The 17919-nt window shown below is 41.1% G+C and overlaps 1 pseudogene; it reads right to left on the bottom strand.

Annotated features, from left to right (window-relative positions):
* Positions 1 to 475: 475 nt before the first annotated feature.
* On the bottom strand, positions 476 to 8503 carry LOC104210780 (F-box protein CPR1-like; annotated as a pseudogene).
* Between the last annotated feature and the right edge of the window lie 9416 nt (positions 8504 to 17919).

The raw sequence follows: 17919 nt of genomic DNA, 5'->3' as shown, positions 1-17919 counted from the left end.
ATCACCAACCATTGCCCTAATTTTTCATTGCTAGTTGCGAAAACTGACAACGACCTTAGCACCGCCAATTCAAACTAAACATGGCATTGCAGGAAAGGGAAGGAAAAAAACGTCTAAGGTTTTCAAATGAAAACGTTTTACAAATAAAAATGTTTTCCAATGGAGAGAAATATAGTCAATTCAAACTAAATATAGCATTACAGTTAAGGGGAAAAAAAGTATTACCCTCTTATGAGAGTGAATAGAAAGAAAGCACTATCTAAATGGCTATTACTAAAGTTGCAACATAAAGAAATACTAGTATGTTAACGGAGACGGTTTTGCCATAACTCAGACAGACTATTTACCCAAAAAGGAAAAGGAAAAAAGCAAACAAGCTATTTACCCAAAAAGAAGAAAGTGTTAATCTGGTTAAAACTATGTTGGAAAATATTTGGTGCTAATTATCAAATTCAAGTTGAAGATTGTACCTCCTCTAAAATTTATGAACTTGTGTAGCTTTTTCTCTTGGAATTGATGTCAAGCTCTCCTTGTAAACTATAACTCTGAGACTTTTAGGAAAACCATGAAAACTGAATTCCTTGATTTCATTAGATTTAAGATTATATGACATCAAACATCCACTTCTACTCTGATAAATCATCAAATAACCCTTCCAAACAGCTAATGGAGATTCAATAAGAAGACCTCTTATTGCATATTGATGTTTAGCTTAAAGTATATATATTTTTATGTATATCGCCTCATATCTTATTCTTGTTTCGTGAATTTGGGATGTTAAATGCTATGAATTATATTGATTTGAAGTGTTTTTACTTGTAGAAATTATTCGGGAGCAATTTGGGGCAAAACGTGAAAGATTTGAAGCTAAAACGAACAAAATCGGGAAATAGTAGGCTCAAAAATTGGGGCGCTATGGAGGGCGCCTGGCGCCGGGCTGGGCACTGGTGATGCGAATCGTGTCCTATTTTACCCGGGACAAGTTTATTTCGGCCCTAGACCTACCCAACTGATATAAAAGCAAGACTAAACCTATTGAGGGGGGAGACGCCACTTTGGAGTAGAGATACACACGGGATCGTGAGGAAGCGAAGAATTCTCAGTTTTCTTCATCTTTTTCTAGTATTTCCAATTGATTCAACACTTATGCAATTGTTTGATTACATCATGAGTGGCTAAACACCCATTGTTCTGGGGTTGTGATTTAGCCATGAATATTGTTGTTTTATATTAGCTTGACCTTGATTATAATTCACCAATATATGGTTGTTTCTTCAATTCTTCGTTTAATTGCTTAATTGTCTGGCCAGCAGTTAGGTTCTATTTACTATCTATGTTATGCTTGGGAAAGCCGTGTTTAGATTAGAGAAGAATTGAAGAGAGCATGATCTTAACCCTTAGGGGGAGCGGATTTGTGGTTAGGATAGGAATATACCTAGTCATCGTACTTAATTAAATATCGTGATCTTAATGCGTTCTTAATAGATTGATTTCATAGGAATATAGGCGTTAATCTATTGAGAATAGGTGAGTAGTACTTCGGGAGAAGGCTATGAGAGCATTTATCGATTAATTAGCAACCATGAGTGAATTATATGAAAGGGAGAGTTAATTAGAACACAATACGATTGGTGAATCGATCACAACTCTGGAATATCTGTCTCTACTGAATACACAACAATCAACTCTTTACTTGATAACTTAGGTATTATTTAGAATTGTAGTATAATATAATCATATTATTGGACTTTGATTTTAGCTGGATTGAATAACAATTTTAGTGATTTAGTGAGTAGTTTACACAAGTCTCTGTGGGTTCGACACTCAACTTATCATTATATTACTTGTCGATCACGTATACTTGCATGTGCGTTTGGGAGCAACAAGTTTTTGGCGCCGTTGCCGGGGACTTGAATATTAAGTACTTGCTAGTTTTTGCTTTAATTGTTTATTTAGTCTAGTCTAACGTTACTTGATTATTGCTCAGATCTCAGGAACTCCAGTATAGTGAAGCCCAGAATCACCGGGCACTTTGAGCTGAAACTGAGCATGATCCAGTTGCTTCATGCAAACGGGCAATTTATGGGTCTTCCACACGAGGATCCACAACAACATATTCTGAACTTTTTGGAGATTAGTGATACTTATATCACTAACGGGGTCACTCCAGATTATGTGAGGCTCACACTTTTTCCATTCTCTCTGTTGGGCGAGGCTAAGCGATGGCTAAAGGCAGAACCAGCTAATTCCATTACATCATGGAATGATTTGGCAAGAAAATTTCTTGCAAGGTTCTTTCCTTCAGGCAAAACTGTAAAGATCAGAAGTGAGATAGTGGCCTTCAAACAGAAAGCGGGAGAATCTTTATACTCAGCTAAGGAAAGGTTCAAGGGGCTACTCAGAGACTGTCCTCATCACAATCAGACGAATGAAGTGTTAGCTCACACTTTCATAGAAGGGCTACATGCGTAAACAAAGATCGTGGTAGATGCTGCAGCTGGGGGTCAAGTGTTGGAGAAAAGCTTTGACGAGATATATGCATTATTGAACAAATTCTCCAAGAGCAATCCGGATTGGCAAGGAGAGATGGGCAGACACATAGTGCAAAAGTCTGCAGGGGTTCTTGAGTTAGATGTCGTCTCAGCATTATCAGCGCAGATTTCTACACTGACCAATCAAGTCAACCAGATGAACTTGAGTATCAACAAGCAACAAGCCCAACCACTGCAACAAGTTCAAATATTTTGTGAAGTATGTGGAGAGGGTCACATAAGCAATCTATGCCTAGCAAATCCAGAGTCTGTATATTTTGTGGGTAATGCAAATCGAGGCCAAACAAATCAGTATGGGGACACTTACAATCCCAACTGGAGGAACTACCCAAACTTCTCTTGGGGTGGAAACCAGGGCACTCAGAATCAATACAGGCCTCAAGCACCTCAACAACAATATAGACCACCTCAGGTTGAACAACAAGCGAGTCCTACAAGTCACCTTGAAGACATGTTGAAAAAAGTGATGGCTGAACAGCAAGCCCTCGCCACAACAGTGAGAAATTTGGAGCGTCAAATGGGACAGCTTGCCAGTGCTCAAAACACTAGACCAGCTGGAGCTCTTCCAAGTGATACTGAGCCCAATCCTAAAGCTCAAGTCAATGCGGTTACCTTGATAAATGGAAGAGCACTAGAAGAAGTTCCAAAGAAAAAGAAGAATACAGATCATCCTGAAGGAGAATTAGCTCCCAAGCCAGTTGAGGGGAATGAGAAAGATGATAAAGGACCCAAGCCAGTAATTGAGACTAGGCCACCACCTCCGTTTCCACAAAGACTGCAGAAGCAAAAAGATGATGTCAAGTACAAGAAATTCCTCGATATTTTGAGCCAAGTGAGCGTGAATCTGCCTTTGGTGGAAATTTTGCAGGAAGTGCCTAAGTATGCAAGGTATCTCAGAGATATTGTGTCAAACAAATGAAGACATGCAGAGTTTGAAACATTTGCACTTACTGAAGAGTGTAGTGCCAGAGTTCAGAGTAAACTTCCTTCTAAGTTGAAGGATCCTGGGAGTTTCACAATTCCTTTGTCTCTTGGAAAACAAGAAGTTGGTAAAGCCTTATGTGATTTAAGGGCCAGTATAAATTTGATGTCATCCTCTTTGTTCAAGCAACTAGGATTGGGGGCGCTTAGACCTACTACAATCACTTTACAGCTAGAAGATAGGTCACTAGTTATGCCCAAAGGAATTATTGAGGATGTGTTAGTTCGAGTGGAAAAGTTTATTCTTCCTGCTGATTTTATTGTTCTTGATTACGAGGCAGATGAGTAAGTGCCCATTATTTTGGGGCGACCATTCTTAGCCACTGGTGGAGCAATTATTGATATGAGAGCAGGGAAGTTAAAAATGAGAGTTGACAATGAGGAGGTCACTTTTAATGTGTACAAGGCACTTAAGCTTCCTAAGCATTATGAGGATTTGTGCATGATTTTTACTGTGGTAGAATCGAAGGGGATAAAGCAGAGTCCTTATGTGAATTATAGTGATCCAGATGGGACAACTGAGTTAAAGGAGGTCGTGTTTCTAGTTGAGCGTGTAAAGATGATTGAGAAAAGAGACAGAGATGAAAGAGGAGACCTTCTGAGAGCGCGCAAAAAGGCTAGAATTCATGGGAGAAAGAAGAAGAGAAAGCACCCAACCTGAGCAGAGTAGCAGAGTCGTGCCACGACTATAAATAAGGCGCATGTTGGGAGGCAACCCAACCTGTGTATCTTTTATCTATTGATTATTTCTTTTTACTGTGTTTTGTGTTGTTGTTTTTTTATTTTTGCAGAGTAGGGGAAGTCTGAGTACCCAAATTTGAAGTTGAGGAGCATGTTTGATATTAAGTGTGGGGTCATCCCAGCCCTTAATATTGAGGATCAAGTCCGAGCTAGGTCTGAGAGGGTCTCAGGGAGTATTTCTCACCCTTGTTTTAATATTTCTCTATGATCGTGCATAGAGGACTATGCATAATATAAGTGTGGGGTGGGGAAACTACTTTCTGGAGTATAATTGTCTTTCTTTTATAACTCGTAGTAGACATAGTCTAGGTTCAAAAAAAATAAAAAATAAAAATAAAATAAAAAAAAGTTGAAAAAGCTCGGACTGTTCCCGACGATGGATCTTTTGGACAATTTTCTTGAGGGATTAAAGTACGATTTAAAAACACCAAAAAGATTTTATATATATATATATGTCATTTTATTTTCTTAGAATAGCTAGGCAGTATTCTTTGGTTTTTCTTTGGGCACCGGTTCTTTTCCAAGGATGTAGCTCGAACCGGGCACTTTTAATTTCTTTTTAGGAGTAGTTTAGGGAGGAACTGAGTCGTTCTAAGATACTCACTGGCATGGTTGATGTTGGCACATTAGGCTATGACATACATTCTATTTTTCTGTGTATATGATTTGAATTGTGAAGCCTAAGTAAAGTAAATAGCCTATTTTGTGACGCCTTTTCTCAGTTGTTTGACTTGTATGTCGCATAGTGCAATGTTGCTTAAATTTATCATTTAATTGTGCTTGCTTGACTTGAGAGTTGAACAGAACCGTCTTGATTGAGTCATGTGCAACGTGTGTGTGAGGATTTGTGATTTTCTGTGCTATCCTGTGTAGTCTAGAACTTGCCCCATGTGTTAATTGAAGCGAAATTGTGAGCTGTTCTAATCTAGGAGATGACGTAGGCATTTTTCTTGCTTGATCATAGATGTGCTTGTCACATAAAAATAAAATTTTCCGTTGCTAGCCCCTTTGAGCCTATAGACCTTTCTTTTGGCACCCACATACAAGTCATACCCCTATTTTGTTCTTAATTTGATATTGATTGAACCTTTACCTCCTAAGGCACTTAGTCGCTAAAAGAAGTAAGGTTAGAGATTGGGGAGTATCTTTTGAGTGGAACCATGGAAGGGCCCTTTGGTGCACTAAAGTTGAAATCAAAAGTCACTAGCCGATGAACTTTAATGTATGGAGTGTGTGAAAAAAAAGAGAAAAGAGAAGAAAAATGATAGTGTGAATGTATGTAGAAAATAAAACACCTCCAATTCTTATTGAGTTGTGCTAGTGAAAAAATAGAGAAGTGCTTAAGTGAAAAGAGGGCTATGTTGTATATGGCAAGTGATTTGGTTGAGAAGAATATGTGCTTGAAGTGTAAATCTAGTGTATTAAAGTGCTTAGGAGGGTGAATCACTATTTCTAAATATATCGTACCTGTCCCCTAGCCTACATTACAACCTAAAAGTCCTAATTGATCCTAGATTTGGCTAGCTTAAATTAGTGGAAATATACACTACGGGCAAGCTTATGGAATGACCACGGGATGCATATGAATTCTTTCTGGGAGTGAGCGAATTTTGTTCAATTGTGTGATGTCCTTAAATTATGTTCAAAAGCATATTTGAATGTGTGGACGAATTTATATTCACTTTCGGTTTGTTGGTGAGGGCACATGATCTCATGAATGATTGTAATGTTGTAAACTTTCTTGTTGGGTAAGTGCATGAGTTGAGGGTGCTTAGTGGATGCAAGTCGGCTTTTGAGGTTGGGTGGTGACAAATAGGTTGTTGGAATTGATTGAATTGAAATGTTATACTTGGGCATGCTTAAACGGGAAGAATGTGAAATTTTGTGTGGTCATGCTTGTGTGCCGGTATTGATCATAGTCAAGGGTATAGTGTGTAGTTAAAGGTTAAAGTGCTCCTCTATAATTGATACTTGTACGTAGTTGGGGGTTTATTAGATAGTCCTATTGCTCGAGGACGAGCAAGAGCCTAAGTGTGGGGTGTTGATGTTTAGCTTAAAGTATATATATTTTTATGTATATCGCCTCATATCTTACTCTTGTTTCGTGAATTTGGGATGTTAAATGCTATGAATTATATTGATTTGAAGTGTTTTTACTTGTAGGAATGATTCCGGGGCAATTTGGGGCAAAACGTGAAAGATTTGAAGCTAAAACGAACAAAATCGGGAAAGGAAGCAGTTGGCCGCCACAGGCAGCGCCTGGCGCCACCTGTGGCGCTGAAAACAGTAGGCTAAAAAATTGGGGCGCTATGGAGGGCGCCGGGCTGGGCGCCGGTGACGCGAATCGTGTCTTATTTTGCCCGGGACAAGTTTATTTTGGCCCTAGACCTACCCAACTGATATAAAAGCAAGACTAAACCTATTTTTGAGGGGGGAGACGCCACTTTGGAGTAGAGATACACACAGGATCGTGAGGAAGCGAAGAATTCTCAGTTTTCTTCATCTTTTTCTAGTATTTCCAATTGATTCAACACTTATGCAATTGTTTGATTACATCATGAGTGGCTAAACACCCATTGTTCTGGGGTTGTGATTTAGCCATGAATATTGTTGTTTTATATTAGCTTGACCTTGATTATAATTCACCAATATATGGTTGTTTCTTCAATTCTGCGTTTAATTGCTTAATTGTCTGGCCAGCAGTTAGGTTCTATTTACTATCTATGCTATGTTTGGGAAAGCCGTGTTTAGATTAGAGAAGAATTGAAGAGAGCATGATCTTAACCCTTAGGGGGAGCGGATTTGTAGTTAGGATAGGAATATACCTAGTCACCGTGCTTAATTAAATATCGTGATCTTAATGCGTTCTTAATAGATTGATTTCATAGGAATATAGGCGTTAATCTATTGAGAATAGGTGAGTAGTACTTCGGGAGAAGGCTATGAGAGCATTTATCGATTAATTAGCAACCATGAGTGAATTATATGAAAGGGAGAGTTAATTAGAACACAATACGATTGGTGAATCGATCACAACTCTGGAATATCTGTCTCTACTGAATACACAACAATCAACTCGTTACTTGATAACTTAGGTATTATTTAGAATTGTAGTATAATATAATCATATTATTGGACTTTGATTTTAGTTGGATTCAATAACAATTTTAGTGATTTAGTGAGTAGTTTACACAAGTCTCTGTGGGTTCGACACTCAACTTATCATTATATTACTTGTCGACCACGTATACTTGCGTGTGCGTTTGGGAGCAACACATATTTCTTTATCCACGACTCGTATACATTGTAATCATGCATTATCCATATGTTCATCAGATCTTTTTCCATAGGAATCACAGGCTCTGGATAGGGGTAATAAATCAAGGTTAGAGAATTATGTAATAAAACGAGTCTACAGAACGGTCCATCGATTAATTGACAAGTTTCAGGAATTTTCATACTGCGAAAGATCTCGGTGCTCATGTCGAAACAAAGAATTACGTATTCGTCTATGTCTAGAAATGCAATCCAATGACAAGATTTCCTGTAAAACATCTGAGAACAATCGACACAACGAAACTTGGTCAACTGTTGACCCACTGCATGATCTAATTCTCTCCAGTTATCAATACTCAATTCATAGATTTCAACTTTTCTCTATATTCCTTCTGGATAATCGTCTTGATCTACCATGTAAGTTCCGAAATTCTAATAACCTTGTAGTCATTGAAAACAGGGTCAAATCCAAATCCAACACATTGAACGTTACGATAGAGATGTTGTGGACAACCAAAAGGACTGGGTGGGAGAACTCTATAATTTCTTGTCGATGGATTAAATAAGATGGTTGTTTCGTAATCCATCAAAGCAATCAACCCATGGCAAGGACCAATGAGTTGATCGTGATCAAAATTATAAGTGAAGGTCAAATGAGTCACATCTAGATCTTCAAAAATAGGGTTAAGATAATCATCATCATCGCCTGAAAGAAAAGACAATATAGTTTTATATCTATAGTTTTCTTGTCTGAAGCAACGTTTCAAGAGAATGAATTCATCTTTGGAAGTTGTTGTGCGATAGAGATAAAGATTGACGAATGTGGAGGATTGTATGAGAGTGTAAAAAGTTTTTGAGACACCTTTGAATCTCATGAGAGATTTCACTGAAAGTCTCAAAAGTATATATATTACCACATCATCGGGCATCTTCTTCATAATTCCATCCGCCATATATATTTATTTTAGGGAAATTTTCATAAAGCACTATCTTTTAGTAGTAATTAGTCATCTATAGATACCATTTGCTATATTATAGATTATAGATACCTTTTATGTGGTTATAAGATGTATTTGATGTATTTAAGCTATTGTATTGTATTCATGAATACAATAGCAAAAATATGCGTGAATCAGGGAAGTCCAGCTAATCGGTTGTTGTATTCGAGTGTATTCGACTGTATTCATGGAGAGAAACATGGGATTACAGCTGGACAGATTATTGTATTCGACTGTATTCACAGCGTGAAATAGGGGATTACACTGTTTTTAAAACAGAAAGTGAATCAATTAACATAATAGACTCCTAATATAACTCAACAAACTCAATTATAACACACAAATTTTGTATTTTCAGTTATAAAAAAGATTCTCAACCGAAAATACCCCAAAAACATAGTATTCTTCAGAGAAATTATTTAATACATTTGAATACATAAATTATATCAATTAAAAAAACTTATGAATACATTCATGGCATATAGCGAGACAGTGAATACAATTGAAAAAAAGAAATACATAGAATACAGCGAGATACATTGAAATACAATGAGAAAAAAAGGCAGTGAATACAATGAAATACATGGAATACAACGAGACACATTGAATTACAATGAAAAAAAGACATGAATACAATGAAATACATGAAAATACATTGAAATATATTAACAGAAAATCAAGTTGCTCAGCCCCAACCTCCATCGTCTTTGTTCAAGAACAAACCAACCGAATTATATGTCGGCAGCTGCTGTCTTTGCAATCTTTAGGTTGCCAATGCCATTTAGTATAAAAATTATCAGGTCTACCATTCTCAGAACAACGAAAGCCTTCATCCAAGAACTTACAATCCTTTGATTTATACAGTGGATAAATTTCATCCCAAACCCAATTCTCATAAAAAAGATCACAACTTTCTGCTCCCTTTTCCAAAAAATCCAACTTTTCAATCTTGTTATATGGGACAGACGATCCATTGAGCCCAATCAACGTAGCAAACAAGGATGTTTGATGATACAAATGAGGCCCTTTGTTTACTTTTCTGTAATCCAACAAAAACAGACACAAGAATAAGCAAACAGTGAAGAAAAAGCAACCAAGTACACCTGGTGATGGCTCAAAAAGCTTCAAGCGTTTGAATTTCTTGAAAATTTTAAATTGGGTCATTGTGTTGAAGAATCTAGGAGATGGGCTTTGCACAAATCCGGTGGAAGGAGGAGGAGATCAGAAATTTTAATGGGATGGGGGAAGAGAATGGGATGTATCAAAGTAGAGAGAGAAAGAAAATAGTGTAACTGATTAGTGTATTTAGTGGCTTCGGGCTAGGAGGTAACCAAAATTAAATATTTTGCTATAAACCTTAAAAGGTATTTATAGAATATAATTTTTTTAAATGATATTTATTTAAAATAAATAAGGTGTTAACCTTTGCTATAGGAGGTAAAAATTCCTTTATTTTACACGTTGGAGAAAGATTATTTTATGTATTGGTTCTAATAATTGATCGTACGAAACTTCATTGAACACAAACCTTAGAAAATTGAGAAGATGGTGTCGTTTGACCTTGTGAGCACAAACCTTTTTGGGAAAACCTTAATTGCGGAAACACCTGTCCTCATAAATATGCCATGCCATGTGGAAATCGGGAAAAAAATCCAGTCAAGTATTATTGCCTCAAGCAATATTACCGTGGATTGTTGCAACCAAAATTAAAGAGTCAATTTCATTTTATCCCTGTTAATATTTAAGGGTTGTGAATGATGCGTCGCCGGCACGATGGCCGTGCGATCCGTCGAGTTATCATGAATCATCGCAGCAACGGGCAAAGCCCGCGTCGACCTTTTATCTAATAAATGCATCCCTTCCAGAAGTCGGGGTTTGTTGCACGTATTAGCTCTAGAATTACTACGGTTATCCGAGTAGTAGATACCATCAAACAAACTATAACTGATTTAATGAGCCATTCGCAGTTTCACAGTCTGAATTTGTTCATACTTACTGTTACGCAACGCCTTCCTGATGATCTTTGGAAGGGCAACGTAAGGCTAAGCAACCGATGTCAGTGCGGTTGCTGTCCGCCAATGAGGTCCTCGCCGCACGCTAGACTAGATTGTCAGTGCCGTGCGGGAAAACCAATGTCGTGAGCAATTGCGGAAGCTGAGAGAGAATTGGGTTTTGAATGCTGATGATGATTTTATTGATGACTGAAAATGATGATTACAATGATGTGGTGTCGAGGGGGAGAGACACCAGAAAATGCTGATTGAAATGTTTGATTGTTTGGTCCCCCTTAATAATGCTTAAAAAAAATAAACCAACATTACAAGACTAGTCCTAATAAAGCTGTAGAAGCACACTGAAATGAAAATGATGTAAACTAGCCTATGATTACAATGAAAAGGACTTAGATTATTACAAGGAAAAACTAAGTCCGATGGCAGCATCTTTGTCTTGCGGGTCTGCGCGCGCGTTGCTGTGGGCGCGCGCGACACTTGATGTGCTGGCCTGAGGCTGGGCACTGGTGCTTGGCATCAGGGTCTGTGCGCGAGGCGCTGCTGGAATGGGCCTGCAGCTGGGCGCTGGCGAGGCATCAGGATCTGCGCGCGCGGCATTGTCAGGGCGCGCGGCGCTGTTGTCATTGGCCAGCCCTTGGGCGCTGGCGAGAGGCATCGGTGGGGCGACAGAGGCACATGCGCGCTTGTCACTTGGCGCAGCCAAGACCACGGGGCCGACCATGGCGCTAGGCATTGTGAGGCTTGCTAGGCCGCCATGGGGCGCGGCCAAGGGGTCATGGGGCATGTCTGGAAAGCAGCCCATGACATTCTCCCCCACCTGAGTTGGCGCCGTCCTCGGAGCCTTATGATGATGATGATGATGATTCTGATGGTTGTTGGATGGGAGGTCTGCGCCCCTCTGTTGTTTGAGCTTGCTGTTGTAGCGAAGCAATGATTTCATGCGGCTGACATGGAAGACTGGATGGATCTTCCACCAGGATGGAGTTTTTACCTGGTATGTGGACTCCCCAATGCGTTTTTCAATGGGCAGGGGCCCGATGTATTTTTGTTGCAGCCGAGGGTCATGGGTCCTTTCTGCAAACAAGTACCGCTTTGGGATGCATAGCATTACTTTGTCCCCTGGTTGATGTTGGGCAAAGCAAAGATTTTGTTCGGTGAACCTTTTTGCCCGCTCTTGGGCCCTGATGAGATAGCTCCGCACTATCTCCATGTTGCGCTCCCATTCGCTCGAGAAGTTGGCAGCTCGAGGAGATTTCGGCATGGTTGATGCATTCACCGTTTGCGGGAGAAGCGGTTGCTGTCCGGTAACAATTTCAAAAGGGCTCTTGTTTGTATGATGGCTCTTTTGAGAATTGAAACACAGTTGAGCAGCATCCAGGAGCTTCACCCAATGCTTCTGTGATCCGGTTGCGAAGTTGCGGAGATATTCCTCCAGCATGTCATCGAACCGGTCTGTCTGGCCATCCGATGGTGGATGGATGTCTGTGTTGTGACTCAATGTTGACCCAAAGCACCTGAAGAGATGGGTCCAAAAGTTGCTAGTGAAGCGTGAGTCGCGCCTACTAACAATGTTTTTGGGCAGGCCCCAATGTTTGACAATGTGCGAGAAGAAGAGTCGAGCTGTATCTTCTGCTGAGATGTTTTGCGGGGCTGCTATGAAAGTTGCATAGTCTGAGAACTGATCTATGACAACCATGATGGATGCAAGATTGCCGACTTGGGGCAATCCCGTGATGAATCTGAGGGAAACACTTTCCCATGGTCTCTGAGGGACATGTGATGGCTGCGAGGGTCCCGGCTGTGATGAGTGATCCGACTTGTCCTTGTGGCATGGCTGACAAGTCTTCACACGATGATGAGCGTCACCAGTCTTTTGAGGCCGATGACATGATGGCTGATTGTTGCTGCGAAGGGTAGCCTGACCCTGAGGTTCATGTCTGTTGACTACCTTCTCCAATTGCATGGCCGAGATGTTTTCAGCGGCCATCTTTATGGGGAAGCATGGTATGGTGCAGGGCTTGGCGCCTTTTTCTCCCATCATCAGGAGCATGTTGGCAAATGGTACTGGAATGGTGTTGGTTTGCCTCATGAACTCCAAACCCACTATGATGTCGAAATCATCTATGATTGCGATGCGCAGGTCGATGCTTCCTTTGTATGGGCCAAGTTTCACTGGGACATTTGTAGCTGTTCCACCCAATGTCTGAGGTGGTGAGTTGATAGCCTTGACGCGGCCTTTGCTCTTTTGTACCACAAGACCTAGGCGCTCTACTTGCGTTGATGACAAGTAGTTATGGGTGGCACCCGTGTCTATCAATGCGTGAAGGGGCTTGCCGTTCACTTTCAATTCGACGAACATTAGGGTCCTCGCTTGCTTAGGAGGTCCTTCGTCCATCTTTTCTTTCCCTTTCCTGGTGATCGGGACTGATGTTTTCTTAGGAGGACATGCACTGGTCCCCGCTAAGGCATGAGGGATAGAGCCAACAATTGCATTGAAGGCGCCTACCTGGTTGTCTTCAGATGTGTCTGATGCATCTGTCTCATCCTCGACAGTCTGATGAGCATTGACCTTGATGTTTGGGCATTCATTGTTCCAATGTGCCCCGCCGCAATGACGGCATTCTGAGGGAGGCTTTCTCCCCTGATTGTTGTTGATGGATGCAGCACTGTTGCTGTTGGAGGGAGGAGTCTTAGTTTTGGATGCACTCCGATCTCCCCCACTTTTGCTTGGGCCACCATTGCTGGGATGGTGCCCGTTGGATCCCCCTCGGACAGACGGCTGGGGCCTGTCGTTCTGAGTTCCCAAATGATAGTCGCCAAGGCATTCTGCAGCTTGAATGGCCTTGGGCAGGGTGTCTACCCGTTGTCGCTGTAGTTCCATACGGGCATGAGGTTTCAAACCTTCTATGAATGCGAAGAGTTTGTCTTTGTCCCCCATGTCGCGTATGTTTAGCATGAGTGCGGAGAATTCGCGCACGTACTCCCTCACTGATCTGGTGTGGCGGAGGTCCCGTAGCTTTCTCCTTGCATTGTATTCCACATTTTCGGGAAAGAACTGCAGGCGTATGGCTACCTTCAATTCGTCCCATGTCTGAAGAGTATCTTCACCGGCCTTGATGGCTTCGTGTTTGACCCGCCACCAAAGTTTGGCATCGCCCTGAAGATACATGGCAGCAGTCGCTACCTTTTTGGATTCCTCCAAATGGCCCACGGCATCGAAGTATTGTTCGATGTCGAAGATGAAGTTTTCCACTTCTTTAGCATCCCGGGATCCGTCGTATGGCTTTGGCTCCGGTATCTTAAGCTTTTGTGGAATGGGGGTGAGGTTTGCTGCACCCCTGATGTGATGGTCGCCTTCTCGAAGTAGGCTCTGTAAGGCAGCATTGACAACGTTGAGCTTGTCAGTCAAGTCGTTTATGGTTTGCTGCATGGCAGTTAGTCTGTCTGCCTCATGTTGCTGATGGGCTAAATCGTCGGCACGCTCCTGTTGGAGGTCCTCAAATTTGCCATGAATATTGGCAGTTTCAATGGCTGCCGTTTGTCGGTCCTCGTCGGAGTCACGACTGATGTTTGCAATGTCATTTTCGGCCTGCCGCATTCGGCGGTCCAGGTCGTCCAACCTTTGCACTAGGTTGTTGTTTTGATCAGGCACCGTATCCACGATGGGTCGTAATCGGTCAACCGTCTCTTCTAGGGATGCTAGACGCTCCCCATGATTCACCATGGTCAGAAATGGTGATGATGGCAAATGTTTCCCTCGTCCGATGTCGAGCCTAGGCTCTGATACCAACTGTTACGCAACGCCTTCCTGATGATCTTTGGAAGGGCAACGTAAGGCTAAGCAACCGATGTCAGTGCGGTTGCTGTCCGCCAATGAGGTCCTCGCCGCACGCTAGACTAGATTGTCAGTGCCGTGCGGGAAAACCAATGTCGTGAGCAATTGCGGAAGCTGAGAGAGAATTGGGTTTTGAATGCTGATGATGATTTTATTGATGACTGAAAATGATGATTACAATGATGTGGTGTCGAGGGGGAGAGACACCAGAAAATGCTGATTGAAATGTTTGATTGTTTGGTCCCCCTTAATAATGCTTAAAAAAAATAAACCAACATTACAAGACTAGTCCTAATAAAGCTGTAGAAGCACACTGAAATGAAAATGATGTAAACTAGCCTATGATTACAATGAAAAGGACTTAGATTATTACAAGGAAAAACTAAGTCCGATGGCAGCATCTTTGTCTTGCGGGTCTATGCGCGCGTTGCTGTGGGCGCGCGCGACACTTGATGTGCTGGCCTGAGGCTGGGCACTGGTGCTTGGCATCAGGGTCTGTGCGCGAGGCGCTGCTGGAATGGGCCTGCAGCTGGGCGCTGGCGAGGCATCAGGATCTGCGCGCGCGGCATTGTCAGGGCGCGCGGCGCTGTTGTCATTGGCCAGCCCTTGGGCGCTGGCGAGAGGCATCGGTGGGGCGACAGAGGCACATGCGCGCTTGTCACTTGGCGCAGCCAAGACCACGGGGCCGACCATGGCGCTAGGCATTGTGAGGCTTGCTAGGCCGCCATGGGGCGCGGCCAAGGGGTCATGGGGCATGTCTGGAAAGCAGCCCATGACAACACGCATGGTAAATATATATGTATAAGTGAAATTTTTCATAATAAGTAAACTCAAGCTATCATTAATGATATGGTGTCCATCTCATTCAAATTATTTGGTAGCCAATTTTGTTGACTTGGTTTGGTTTGGTAACCAACCTTGTTGAATTAGTATAATTTGGTAGCCAATTTTATTGACGTGATTTGGTTTGGTAGTCAACCTTGTTGAAATTGTGAAAAGAGTGTATAAATTGTCAAATATTGTAGACTTTAAAGAGTGGGGTTTTGGCTATAAAAGGAGAGCCTTAACTCTCATTTCGACACACCAACAAAGAGTGAAAGATAGAGAGCAAGGTATTCCATAAACTATAAGAAAATAGTTTGTGAAGAAAAATAGAGTGTGAGAGATATTGTAGTGAGGTGAAATAGCAAAAGAGTATTTTTTTCTTTTGAGAGTGTAGTGGTCTTAGGAGTATTCGTACTCGTTACTACACAGTGTAAAATCCTCGCTATAGTGATATCAGTTGCTCTTCTTGGCCGTGGTTTTTCCCTTATTCAGAAGAGTTTCCACGTAACATCTTGGTGTCATTATTGTTGCATTTCTATTCTTGCTTATTTAACCATAACTTAGTGTTCCGCGTTTATCACTAATACCGTGAATATTATTTTTATGGGGTTTATTCCCAATAAGTGGTATCAGAGCGAAGGTTCTGTCTGAGTATGCTCTGTGGTTGCAGCACAGACTGAACTTTCACATCAGAAAAGAATTACTTTGGTCTCATAATAAATAGTATTTATATTTGTGATAAACGATAGAAGCCAACACTAGTAGAATGGTTACTTTGAATGGCACAAACTATGTCATTTGGAAGGGCAAAATGGAAGATTTGTTCTATGTCAAGAATTTTCATCAACCTGTCTTCGCCACTATAAAGCCTGATAATAAATCAGATGAAGAGTGGAATTTGTTACACAGGTAGGTTTGCGGCTTTATTAGACAGTGGGTTGACGATAATATTTTGAACCATATTTCCGGGGAAACACATGCTCGGACCCTATGGGAGCACCTTGAAAGTTTGTATGCTCGGAAAATTGGAAACAACAAGATGTTTATGATAAAGCAGATGTTGGGTTTAAAATACCATGATGGTTCTGCGATGACAGATCATCTGAATAATTTTCAGGGGATCATGAACCAGTTATCTGCTATGGGTATTAAATTTGATGAAGAAATTCAAGGCATGCTTCTACTTGGTTCCCTACCAGATTCTTGGGAAATTCTTAGAACTTCATTATCAAATTCTGTTCCGGATGGTATGATCTCTATGGATCTTTCCAAGAGCAGCCTTTTAAATGAAGAGATGAGAAGAAAATCTCAAAGTTCCTCCTCATCAGATGTCTTGGTGACTGACTCTAGGGGGAGAAGAAAGAATCGGGGTTCTCAAAATAGAGAACATAATAGAAGTAAATCCAGAAGCAGACTTAAAGATATTGAGTGCTATCATTGCGGGAAAAAAGGGCACACAAAGAAGTTCTGCCGGATTCTAAAAAAGGAGAATAGAGACAAGGAAGAATAGAAAGAATATGGCAATCGTGTGACTACCGTCACTACAGAAGATCTTGTTACCGTCCTTGATGCAGATCTGATAAATATTGCTTATGATGAGTCAAGCTGGGTTGTGGACAGTGGTGTCGCATCTCATGTGATATCAAGGAAGGAATTTTTCTCATTCTATACTCAGGGTGACTTTGAAACTTTGAGTATGGGTAATGAGATTTTATCTAAGGTGGCTTGTGTTGGAACGATTTGTTTGGAAATTAGTATTGAAACTAAACTAGTTTTAAACAATGTAAAACATGCACCTGATGTTCGTTTGCACTTGATCCCTGTTGGTGTTTTGGATGATGATGGATATGTTAGTACCAACGGTGCTGGAAAGTGGAAGCTCACTAAGGGTTCCATGATTGTGGCTCGTGGGGAAAAGCATCGTGGTCTATACTAGACTACGGCCTCTACCTGTGTTGATATGATGAATGCCGTTGAGAGGAATAGCTCTTCAACGTTATGGCATAAGAGGCTTAGCCACATTAGCGAGAAAGGACTAAATGTTCTAGCCAAGAAGAAATTGTTTTCAAATTTTGAAAGTGCAAAATTAGAAAAATGTGAGCACTGCTTGGCTGGAAAACAAAAAAGAGTTTCTTTCCAGTCTCATCCTCCATCAAGAAAGACAGAGTTGCTTAAGTTGGTGCATTCAGATTTATGAGGTCCAATGAAGACAAGGACTTTGGGTGGTGCAATTTATTTTACTACCTTTATTGATGATTACTCAAGGAAACTTTGGGTCTACATCTTGAAGACTAAAGACCAAGTGTTGGGTGTCTTTAAGTAGTTTCAGGCTTCAGTTGAAAGAGAAACTGGAAAGAAGCTGAAGTGTATTTGTACTGATAACGGTGGTGAATATTGTGGATCGTTTGACAAATACTGCAAAAAACAGGGTATCAGACACCAGAAGACTCCTCCTAAGACTCCTCAGCTTAATGGTTTAGCAGAAAGGATGAATAGGACCTTGATGGAAAGAGTTAGATGTTTGCTTTCTAAAGCAAAGTTTCCAAATTGCTTTTGGGGTGAGGCTTTGTTGACCGCCACACATGTTATTAATCTATCCCCTGCGGTTGCTTTGCAAAGTGATGTTCCAAACAAAGTTTGGTATGGCAAGGATGTTTCCTATGACCACTTGAAAGTGTTTGGTTGCAAAGCTTTTGTAC

The sequence above is a fragment of the Nicotiana sylvestris genome, chromosome 9 (assembly GCF_000393655.2).
Source record: "Nicotiana sylvestris chromosome 9, ASM39365v2, whole genome shotgun sequence".
Classification (NCBI taxonomy): Eukaryota; Viridiplantae; Streptophyta; class Magnoliopsida; order Solanales; family Solanaceae; genus Nicotiana; species Nicotiana sylvestris.
The sequence above is the reverse complement of the archived record's forward strand: the minus strand, read 5'-3'. Positions and strand labels throughout refer to the sequence as shown.